Raw genomic sequence first — 13,060 nt, forward strand, 5'->3', positions numbered from 1 at the left:
GGTGGGGCAGTATTTTGGAGGAGAAGCAGTAGTGTGGAGGTGGAGAAGTAGATTGGAGATGGAACAGTAGTTTGAGGTGGTAATAGACTAGAGGAAAAGCAGTAGTTTGGATGTGAGGCAGTAGTTTAGGGGTGGAACAGTATTTTGGAGGAAAAGCAGTAGTTTGGATGTGAGGCAGTAGTTTGAAGGTGCTGCAGTAGTGGAGGTGGAGGAGTGCAGAGCTGTAATTTGGGGTGGTGCAGTAGTTTAGAGGTAAGGCAGTACTGTGGGGTGGAGCAGTAGTTTGGAGGCAGAGTCTAAGGTGCAGCAGTATTTTGGAGACGGTGCAGTAGTTTGACCTGGAGCAGTAGTTTTGAGGTGGTGCAGCAGTCGGAAGCAGAAGCGTTAGTTAGGAGGTGAAGCTGAAGTTTAGGGGTGTGGCAGTAGTTTGGAGGTGGAAATGAACTTCAGGGGTGGGGCAGATGTTTGGAGGTGGGGCAGAAGTTTGGAGGTGGGGCAGAGATTAGAGGTGTGGAGATGTTTTGAGGTGGGGCAGATGTTTGGAGGTGGGGCAGATGTTTGGAGGTGGGGCAGAAGTTTGGAGGTGGGGCAGATGTTTGGAGGTGGGGCAGATGTTTGGTGGTGGGGCAGATGTTTGGTGGTGGGGCAGATGTTTGGTGGTGGGGCAGATGTTTGGAGGTGGGGCAGATGTTTGGAGGTGGGGCAGATGTTTGGAGGTGGGGAAGATGTTTGGAGGTGGGGCAGTAGTATGGAGGTGGGGAAGATGTTTGGAGGTGGGGCAGTAGTATGGAGGTGGGGAAGATGTTTGGAGATGTGGCAGTAGTATAGAAGTGGGGCAGATGTTTGGAGGTGGGGCAGATGTTTGGAGGTGGGGCAGATGTTTGGAGATGTGGCAGTAGTATAGAAGTGGGGCAGATGTTTGGAGGTGGGGAAGATGTTTGGAGGTGGGGCAGATGTTTGGAGATGGGGCAGTAGTATGGAGGTGGGGAAGATGTTTGGAGGTGGGGAAGATGATTGGAGGTGGGGCAGTAGTATGGAGGTGGGGAAGATGTTTGGAGGTGGGGCAGTAGTATGGAGGTGGGGCAGTAGTATGGAGGTGGGGAAGATGTTTGGAGGTGGGGCAGTAGTATGGAGGTGGGGCAGATGTTTGGAGATGGGGCAGTAGTATGGAGGTGGGGAAGATGTTTGGAGGTGGGGCAGTAGTATGGAGGTGGGGCAGTAGTATGGAGGTGGGGAAGATGTTTGGAGGTGGGGCAGTAGTATGGAGGTGGGGCAGATGTTTGGAGATGGGGCAGTAGTATGGAGGTGGGGAAGATGTTTGGAGGTGGGGCAGTAGTATGGAGGTGGGGCAGATGTTTGGAGATGGGGCAGTAGTATGGAGGTGGGGAAGATGTTTGGAGGTGGGGCAGTAGTATGGAGGTGGGGCAGTAGTATGGAGGTGGGGAAGATGTTTGGAGGTGGGGCAGTAGTATGGAGGTGGGGAAGATGTTTGGAGGTGGGGAAGATGATTTGAGGTGGGGCAGTAGTATGGAGGTGGGGAAGATGTTTGGAGGTGGGGCAGTAGTATGGAGGTGGGGCAGTAGTATGGAGGTGGGGAAGATGTTTGGAGGTGGGGCAGTAGTATGGAGGTGGGGAAGATGTTTGGAGGTGGGGCAGTAGTATGGAGGTGGGGAAGATGTTTGGAGATGGGGCAGTAGTATGGAGGTGGGGAAGATGTTTGTAGGTGGGGGGCAGCACTTTTAAGCTTACTGAGGGAAATTAGAGCTGTCCTGTGATTGGCTACAATGGGTAACAAAGACAGTTTTTCTTTTAGACACTTTTCATAAAGCTGTGCCCCAGAATGTAGGTGCCCATAGGAGATCTGGGATCTAGTGATATTAGGGGATTGTTTCCCAACCGGGGTGCCTCCAGCTGTTGCAAAACTACAACTCCCAGCATGCCCGGACAGCCTTTGGCTGTCCGGGCATGCTGGGAGTTGTACTTTTGCAACAGCTGGAGGCACCTGGTTGGGAAACACTTTATTAGGGGATCTACCCTATGTGATCTCCATTCCGCTCCTGCGCGGCCCACTGTGCTGCTGTTAGGAAGAGCTCCGACACCAAGACCCCTCATCATCTCCATAGACCAGAGGCAGCGGCTCTTATAATGGCCATTGTGTGTCCTGTGACAGCCCCCCCTGATAACGTGACCCGCAGCTGCTGATAACAGAGACCACTTGTAGTATCAGGGAGGCCCCTGCCCATAACTGGTCCAAACACAGAACCGGGAGGTCACAGCAAGAGGGAGGTCAGTGCAATACAGGAATCATAGCACAGATGTAGCAGAGCTGAGATTGTCATAGGATTATCAGTATTCGTTATGTGTGGTGTTACATAGGACTGCAGGTAATATCTACTACATTATCTGTACTCAGAGCGTTATTATTGTGTGTTATATGTGGTGTTACATAGGACTGCAGGTAATATCTACTACATTATCTGTACTCAGAGCGTTATTATTGTGTGTTATATGTGGTGTTACATAGGACTGCAGGTAATATCTACTACATTATCTGTACTCAGAGAGATATCACCGTGTTATCTGTGGTGTTACATAGGACTGCAGGTCACATCTACTACATTATCTGTGCTCAGAGAGTTTTTATTGTGTGTTATATGTGGTGTTACATAGGACTGCAGGTCACATCTACTACATTATCTGTACTCAGAGAGTTATCACTGTGTTATCTGTGGTGTTACATAGGACTGCAGGTCACATCTACTACATTATCTGTACTCAGAGAGTTATCACTGTGTTATCTGTGGTGTTACATAGGACTGCAGGTCACATCTATACATTATCTGTTCTCAGAGAGTTATCACTGTGTTATCTGTCGTGTTACATAGGACTGCAGGTCACATCTACTACATTATCTGTACTCAGAGAGTTATCACTGTTATCTGTGGTGTTACATAGGACTGCAGGTCACATCTACTATATTATCTGTACTCAGAGAGTTTTTATTGTGTGTTATATGTGGTGTTACATAGGACTGCAGGTCACATCTACTACATTATCTGTACTCAGAGAGTTATCACTGTGTTATCTGTGGTGTTACATAGGACTGCAGGTCACATCTACTACATTATCTGTACTCAGAGAGTTATCACTGTGTTATCTGTGGTGTTACATAGGACTGCAGGTCACATCTACTACATTATCTATACTCAGAGTTATCACTGTGTTATCTGCCGTGTTACATAGGACTGCAGGTCACATCTACTACATTATCTGTACTCAGAGAGTTATCACTGTTATCTGTGGTGTTACATAGGACTGCAGGTCACATCTACTACATTATCTGTACTCAGAGAGTTATCACTGTGTTCTCTGTGGTGTTACATAGGACTGCAGGTCACATCTATACATTATCTGTACTCAGAGAGTTATCACTGTGTTATCTGTGGTGTTACATAGGACTGCAGGTCACATCTATACATTATCTGTACTCAGAGAGTTATCACTGTGTTATCTGTGGTGTTACATAGGACTGCAGGTCACATCTACTACATTATCTGTACTCAGAGAGTTATCACTGTGTTATCTGTGGTGTTACATAGGACTGCAGGTCACATCTATACATTATCTGTACTCAGAGAGTTATCACTGTTATCTGTGGTGTTACATAGGACTGCAGGTCACATCTACTACATTATCTGTACTCAGAGAGTTATCACAGTGTTCTCTGTGGTGTTACATAGGACTGCAGGTCACATCTATACATTATCTGTACTCAGAGAGTTATCACTGTGTTATCTGTGGTGTTACATAGGACTGCAGGTCACATCTATACATTATCTGTACTCAGAGAGTTATCACTGTGTTATCTGTGGTGTTACATAGGACTGCAGGTCACATCTATACATTATCTATACTCAGAGTTATCACTGTGTTATCTGTGGTGTTACATAGGACTGCAGGTCACATCTACTACATTATCTGTACTCAGAGAGTTATCACTGTTATCTGTGGTGTTACATAGGACTGCAGGTCACATCTACTACATTATCTGTACTCAGAGAGTTATCACTGTGTTATCTGAGGTGTTACATAGGACTGCAGGTCACATCTACTACATTATCTGTACTCAGAGAGTTATCACTGTGTTCTCTGTGGTGTTACATAGGACTGCAGGTCACATCTACTACATTATCTATACTCAGAGAGTTATCACTGTGTTATCTGTGGTGTTACATAGGACTGCAGGTCACATCTATACATTATCTGTACTCAGAGAGTTATCACTGTGTTATCTGTGGTGTTACATAGGACTGCAGGTCACATCTATACATTATCTGTACTCAGAGAGTTATCACTGTTATCTGTGGTGTTACATAGGACTGCAGGTCACATCTACTACATTATCTGTACTCAGAGAGTTATCACTGTTATCTGTGGTGTTACATAGGACTGCAGGTCACATCTATACATTATCTGTACTCAGAGAGTTATCACTGTGTTATCTGTGGTGTTACATAGGACTGCAGGTCACATCTATACATTATCTGTACTCAGAGAGTTATCACTGTGTTATCTGTGGTGTTACATAGGATTGCAGGTCACATCTACTACATTATCTGTACTCAGAGAGTTATCACTGTGTTATCTGTGGTGTTACATAGGACTGCAGGTCACATCTATACATTATCTGTACTCAGAGAGTTATCACTGTGTTATCTGTGGTGTTACATAGGACTGCAGGTCACATCTATACATTATCTGTACTCAGAGAGTTATCACTGTGTTATCTGTGGTGTTACATAGGACTGCAGGTCACATCTATACATTATCTGTACTCAGAGAGTTATCACTGTGTTATCTGTGGTGTTACATAGGACTGCAGGTCACATCTACTACATTATCTGTACTCAGAGAGTTATCACTGTTATCTGTGGTATTACATAGGACTGCAGGTCACATCTACTACATTATCTGTACTCAGAGAGTTATCACTGTGTTATCTGAGGTGTTACATAGGACTGCAGGTCACATCTACTACATTATCTGTACTCAGAGAGTTATCACTGTTATCTGTCGTGTTACATAGGACTGCAGGTCACATCTACTACATTATCTGTACTCAGAGAGTTATCACTGTGTTATCTGAGGTGTTACATAGGACTGCAGGTCACATCTATACATTATCTGTACTCAGAGAGTTATCACTGTGTTATCTGTGGTGTTACATAGGACTGCAGGTCACATCTACTACATTATCTGTACTCAGAGAGTTATCACTGTGTTATCTGTGGTGTTACATAGGACTGCAGGTCACATCTACTACATTATCTGTACTCAGAGAGTTATCACTGTGTTATCTGTGGTGTTACATAGGACTGCAGGTCACATCTATACATTATCTGTACTCAGAGAGTTATCACTGTTATCTGTGGTGTTACATAGGACTGCAGGTCACATCCACTACATTATCTGTACTCAGAGAGTTATCACTGTATTATCTGTGGTGTTACATAGGACTGCAGGTCACATCTACTACATTATCTGTACTCAGAGAGTTATCACTGTGTTATCTGTGGTGTTACATAGGACTGCAGGTCACATCTATACATTATCTGTACTCAGAGAGTTATCACTGTTATCTGTGGTGTTACATAGGACTGCAGGTCACATCTATACATTATCTGTACTCAGAGAGTTATCACTGTGTTATCTGTGGTGTTACATAGGACTGCAGGTCACATCTACTACATTATCTATACTCAGAGTTATCACTGTGTTATCTGTGGTGTTACATAGGACTGCAGGTCACATCTACTACATTATCTGTACTCAGAGAGTTATCACTGTTATCTGTGGTATTACATAGGACTGCAGGTCACATCTACTACATTATCTGTACTCAGAGAGTTATCACTGTGTTATCTGAGGTGTTACATAGGACTGCAGGTCACATCTATACATTATCTGTACTCAGAGAGTTATCACTGTGTTATCTGTGGTGTTACATAGGACTGCAGGTCACATCTACTACATTATCTGTACTCAGAGAGTTATCACTGTTATCTGTCGTGTTACATAGGACTGCAGGTCACATCTACTACATTATCTGTACTCAGAGAGTTATCACTGTGTTATCTGAGGTGTTACATAGGACTGCAGGTCACATCTATACATTATCTGTACTCAGAGAGTTATCACTGTGTTATCTGTGGTGTTACATAGGACTGCAGGTCACATCTACTACATTATCTGTACTCAGAGAGTTATCACTGTGTTATCTGTGGTGTTACATAGGACTGCAGGTCACATCTACTTCATTATCTGTACTCAGAGAGTTATCACTGTGTTATCTGTGGTGTTACATAGGACTGCAGGTCACATCTATACATTATCTGTACTCAGAGAGTTATCACTGTTATCTGTGGTGTTACATAGGACTGCAGGTCACATCTATACATTATCTGTACTCAGAGAGTTATCACTGTTATCTGTGGTGTTACATAGGACTGCAGGTCACATCCACTACATTATCTGTACTCAGAGAGTTATCACTGTGTTATCTGTGGTGTTACATAGGACTGCAGGTCACATCTACTACATTATCTGTACTCAGAGAGTTATCACAGTGTTCTCTGTGGTGTTACATAGGACTGCAGGTCACATCTATACATTATCTGTACTCAGAGAGTTATCACTGTGTTATCTGTGGTGTTACATAGGACTGCAGGTCACATCTACTACATTATCTGTACTCAGAGAGTTATCACTGTGTTATCTGTGGTGTTACATAGGACTGCAGGGAACATCTACTACATTATCTGTACTCAGAGAGTTATCACTGTTATCTGTGGTGTTACATAGGACTGCAGGTAACATCTATACATTATCTGTACTCAGAGAGTTATCACTGTGTTATCTGTGGTGTTACATAGGACTGCAGGTCACATCTATACATTATCTGTACTCAGAGAGTTATCACTGTGTTATCTATGGTGTTACATGGGACTGCAGGTCACATCTATACATTATCTGTACTCAGAGAGTTATCACTGTGTTATCTGTGGTGTTACATAGGACTGCAGGTCACATCTACTACATTATCTGTACTCAGAGAGTTATCACTGTGTTATCTGTGGTGTTACATAGGACTGCAGGTCACATCTATACATTATCTGTACTCAGAGAGTTATCACTGTGTTATCTGTGGTGTTACATAGGACTGCAGGTCACATCTATACATTATCTGTACTCAGAGAGTTATCACTGTTATCTGTGGTGTTACATAGGACTGCAGGTCACATCTATACATTATCTGTACTCAGAGAGTTATCACTGTTATCTGTGGTGTTACATAGGACTGCAGGTCACATCTACTTCATTATCTGTACTCAGAGAGTTATCACTGTGTTATCTGTGGTGTTACATAGGACTGCAGGTCACATCTATACATTATCTGTACTCAGAGAGTTATCACTGTGTTATCTGTGGTGTTACATAGGACTGCAGGTCACATCTATACATTATCTGTACTCAGAGAGTTATCACTGTGTTATCTGTGATGTTACATAGGACTGCAGGTCACATCTATACATTATCTGTACTCAGAGAGTTATCACTGTTATCTGTGGTGTTACATAGGACTGCAGGTCACATCTATACATTGTCTGTACTCAGAGAGTTATCACTGTGTTATCTGTGGTGTTACATAGGACTGCATGTCACATCTACTACATTATCTGTACTCAGAGAGTTATCACTGTTATCTGTGGTGTTACATAGGACTGCAGGTCACATCTATACATTATCTGTACTCAGAGAGTTATCACTGTTATCTGTGGTGTTACATAGGACTGCAGGTCACATCTACTTCATTATCTGTACTCAGAGAGTTATCACTGTGTTATCTGTGGTGTTACATAGGACTGCAGGTCACATCTATACATTATCTGTACTCAGAGAGTTATCACTGTGTTATCTGTGGTGTTACATAGGACTGCAGGTCACATCTATACATTATCTGTACTCAGAGAGTTATCACTGTGTTATCTGTGATGTTACATAGGACTGCAGGTCACATCTATACATTATCTGTACTCAGAGAGTTATCACTGTTATCTGTGGTGTTACATAGGACTGCAGGTCACATCTATACATTGTCTGTACTCAGAGAGTTATCACTGTGTTATCTGTGGTGTTACATAGGACTGCATGTCACATCTACTACATTATCTGTACTCAGAGAGTTATCACTGTTATCTGTGGTGTTACATAGGACTGCAGGTCACATCTATACATTATCTGTACTCAGAGAGTTATCACTGTTATCTGTGGTGTTACATAGGACTGCAGGTCACATCTATACATTATCTGTACTCAGAGAGTTATCACTGTGTTATCTGTGGTGTTACATAGGACTGCAGGTCACATCTACTACATTATCTGTACTCAGAGAGTTATCACTGTGTTATCTGTGGTGTTACATAGGACTGCAGGTCACATCTATACATTATCTGTACTCAGAGAGTTATCACTGTTATCTGTGGTGTTACATAGGACTGCAGGTCACATCTATACATTATCTGTACTCAGAGAGTTATCACTGTGTTATCTGTGGTGTTACATAGGACTGCAGGACACATCTACTACATTATCTGTACTCAGAGAGTTATCACTGTGTTATCTGTGGTGTTACATAGGACTGCAGGTCACATCTATACATTATCTGTACTCAGAGAGTTATCACTGTGTTATCTGTGGTGTTACATAGGACTGCAGGTCACATCTACTACATTATCTGTACTCAGAGAGTTATCACTGTTATCTGTGGTGTTACATAGGACTGCAGGTCACATCTATACATTATCTGTACTCAGAGAGTTATCACTGTTATCTGTGGTGTTACATAGGACTGCAGGTCACATCTATACATTATCTGTACTCAGAGAGTTATCACTGTTATCTGTGGTGTTACATAGGACTGCAGGTCACATCTATACATTATCTGTACTCAGAGAGTTATCACTGTTATCTGTGGTGTTACATAGGACTGCAGGTCACATCTATACATTATCTGTACTCAGAGAGTTATCACTGTGTTATCTGTGGTGTTACATAGGACTGCAGGTCACATCCACTACATTATCTGTACTCAGAGAGTTATCACTGTTATCTGTGGTGTTACATAGGACTGCAGGTCACATCTACTACATTATCTGTACTCAGAGAGTTATCACTGTTATCTGTGGTGTTACATAGGACTGCAGGTCACATCTACTACATTATCTGTACTCAGAGAGTTATCACTGTGTTATCTGTGGTGTTACATAGGACTGCTGGGGACTACAATGCCGGCTTTGTCTATAGGAAGGAGCTGCCACCTCTTATATTGCAGTGAAGACGTCTTTATCTATAGGCAGCTATTGTAAGAAGTAAATATTATGTGAGCAGAGGCGATAACTTACTAGGGACAATGTATCTAAGCTTATGTCTACTTAGTATCTAAGTATCTAAACCCATTATAAGTGATACTGTCTGCTGAGATGAGTAACTAAACCTACCATGTTCTAGATTATCTGCTAATCTGCTGTATCTAAACCAGTCATGCAGAATATTATCTGCTGAGCTGTGTATCTAAGCCTATCATGTACTGTATGATACTGTCTGCTGAGCTGTGTATCTAAGCCTATCATGTACTGTATGATACTGTCTGCTGAGCTGTGTATCTAAGCCTATCATTTACTGTATGATACTGTCTTCTGAGCTGTGTATCTAAGCCTATCATGTACTGTATGATACTGTCTGCTGAGCTGTGTATCTAAGCCTATCATGTACTGTATGATACTGTCTTCTGAGCTGTGTATCTAAGCCTATCATGTACTGTATGATACTGTCTTCTGAGCTGTGTATCTAAGCCTATCATGTACTGTATGATACTGTCTGCTGAGCTGTGTATCTAAGCCTATCATGTACTGTATGATACTGTATTCTGAGCTGTGTATCTAAGCCTATCATGTACTGTATGATACTGTCTGCTGAGCTGTGTATCTAAGCCTATCATATACTGTATGATATTGTCTGCTGAGCTGTGTATCTAAGCCTATCATGTACTGTATGATACTGTCTTCTGAGCTGTGTATCTAAGCCTATCATGTACTGTATGATACTGTCTGCTGAGCTGTGTATCTAAGCCTATCATGTACTGTATGATACTGTCTGCTGAGCTGTGTATCTAAGCCTATCATGTACTGTATGATACTGTCTGCTGAGCTGTGTATCTAAGCCTATCATGTACTGTATGATACTGTCTTCTGAGCTGTGTATCTAAGCCTATCATGTACTGTATGATACTGTCTGCTGAGCTGTGTATCTAAGCCTATCATGTACTGTATGATACTGTCTGCTGAGCTGTGTATCTAAGCCTATCATGTACTGTATGATACTGTCTGCTGAGCTGTGTATCTAAGCCTATCATGTACTGTATGATACTGTCTGCTGAGCTGTGTATCTAAGCCTATCATGTACTGTATGATACTGTCTTCTGAGCTGTGTATCTAAGCCCATCATTTACTGTATGATACTGTCTTCTGAGCTGTGTATCTAAGCCTATCATGTACTGTATGATACTGTCTGCTGAGCTGTGTATCTAAGCCTATCATGTACTGTATGATACTGTATTCTGAGCTGTGTATCTAAGCCTATCATATACTGTATGATATTGTCTGCTGAGCTGTGTATCTAAGCCTATCATGTACTGTATGATACTGTCTTCTGAGCTGTGTATCTAAGCCTATCATGCACTGTATGATACTGTCTGCTGAGCTGTGTATCTAAGCCTATCATGTACTGTATGATACTGTCTTCTGAGCTGTGTATCTAAGCCTATCATGTACTGTATGATACTGTCTGCTGAGCTGTGTATCTAAGCCTATCGTGTACTGTATGATACTGTCTGCTGAGCTGTGTATCTAAGCCTAGCATGTACTGTATGATACTGTCTGCTGAGCTGTGTATCTAAGCCTATCATGTACTGTATGATATTGTCTGCTGAGCTGTGTATCTAAGCCTATCATGCACTGTATGATACTGTCTGCTGAGCTGTGTATCTAAGCCTATCATGTACTGTATGATACAGTCTGCTGAGCTGTGTATATAAGCCTGTCATGTACTGTATGATACTGTCTGCTGAGCTGTGTATCTAAGCCTATCATGTACTGTATGATACTGTCTGCTGAGCTGTGTATCTAAGCCTATCATGTACTGTATGATACTGTATTCTGAGCTGTGTATCTAAGCCTATCATGTACTGTATGATACTGTCTGCTGAGCTGTGTATCTAAGCCTATCATATACTGTATGATATTGTCTGCTGAGCTGTGTATCTAAGCCTATCATGTACTGTATGATACTGTCTTCTGAGCTGTGTATCTAAGCCTATCACGCACTGTATGATACTGTCTGCTGAGCTGTGTATCTAAGCCTATCATGTACTGTATGATACTGTCTTCTGAGCTGTGTATCTAAGCCTATCATGTACTGTATGATACTGTCTGCTGAGCTGTGTATCTAAGCCTATCGTGTACTGTATGATACTGTCTGCTGAGCTGTGTATCTAAGCCTAGCATGTACTGTATGATACTGTCTGCTGAGCTGTGTATCTAAGCCTATCATGTACTGTATGATATTGTCTGCTGAGCTGTGTATCTAAGCCTATCATGCACTGTATGATACTGTCTGCTGAGCTGTGTATCTAAGCCTATCATGTACTGTATGATACAGTCTGCTGAGCTGTGTATATAAGCCTGTCATGTACTGTATGATACTGTCTGCTGAGCTGTGTATCTAAGCCTATCATGTACTGTATGATACTGTCTGCTGAGCGGTGTATCTAAGCATATCAAAATGATCATGTGATTCTGTGTGCTGAGCCAGTGTATTTAAGTCTATCATGTGTGATACAGTCTCTTGAGCCCACTGTATCTCATCCTATTCTGTGTGATACTGGCTCTGATGGCCCCGGGCTCTGTGTATTACATAACCCCTCACGTGCTTGGTTTGCGGACGTGAACCTGAATGCCGCGCCGATGTTTACCCTCCGATCATGTGACTGTTACTTTGCATTGACACACTGTCCACAGCAGCACATAGGACTTCAGTGTGCAGTAGAGCAGGCTGTCTATCTGTTGCAAAACTACAACTCCCAGCATGCCCGGACAGCCAACGGCTGTCCGGGCATGCTGGGGGTTGTAGTTTTGCAACAGTTTGAGGCACCCTGCTTGATAAACACTGCTTTATTGGGAAACGTTGCTTTATAGATTGATGACTTTTGCAGCACGGTGCGGATTATAGTGTCTGCTCTGTGCAGTAGTTTCCAGAATTCTGTATGTGTTTTTTTTTTAGCACCTTGTTTGGTTTCTAGTCAGTCCGGCCATGCTGGGGGTTGTAGTTTTGCAACAGTTTGAGGCACCCTAGTTGGTAATGTGGTGAACCAGGAGAGTAACGGTGACTGGGGTGTTGCAGTGGTGTAAGTGCAGGGTCTGGTGCTATTAACTAGTGATCGACCGATATCGATTTTTTTAGGGCCGATACCGATACTCTGCGGACTTTAAGGCCGATAGCCGATAACTTATACCGATATTCTGGTATAAGTTATCGGCTATTTCAGCACATTCCCCTGACTCAACCCGTTTGTGGGACGGTTGGCGGTAGGAACATTACTATAGAGGAAAGCTCACCCTGGCGTCACGACATCTAGGGTTAATAGTAGGGATCGATCGTTTATCGGTTTGGCCGATATTCACGATTTTGGACATTATCGGTATTGGCAATTACCTTGCCGATAATGCCCTGCCCCCACATACAAACCCCTCCCCCCACCGCACCGCACCCTGCACCATTGCCTCCCCCATCCCCAATTTTATAATTACCTGTTCCCGGGGCCCCCCCCTGCCGGTCTTTAGTCCAACCACCGCACCGCTCCACCTCACCGCCCCAGCCAGAGACTGCCGCTGCCCCATTGCCTCCCCCATCCCCGGTTTTATAATTACCTGTTCCCGGGGTCCGC

At 43.1% G+C, this 13,060-nt stretch overlaps 1 protein-coding gene and 1 long non-coding RNA gene across 17 annotated transcripts in view; one reads left to right on the top strand and one right to left on the bottom strand.

Annotated features, from left to right (window-relative positions):
- Positions 1-13,060, top strand: part of ABLIM1 (actin binding LIM protein 1) — a 349,855-nt gene that overhangs the window by 152,068 nt on the left and 184,727 nt on the right. The gene's annotated exons all lie outside the window — the stretch shown is intronic.
- LOC130282549 (uncharacterized) overlaps positions 1-13,060 on the bottom strand; it is a 56,020-nt gene that overhangs the window by 41,374 nt on the left and 1,586 nt on the right. The gene's annotated exons all lie outside the window — the stretch shown is intronic.

Source organism: Hyla sarda, chromosome 7 (genome assembly GCF_029499605.1).
Source record: "Hyla sarda isolate aHylSar1 chromosome 7, aHylSar1.hap1, whole genome shotgun sequence".
NCBI lineage: Eukaryota > Metazoa > Chordata > Amphibia > Anura > Hylidae > Hyla > Hyla sarda.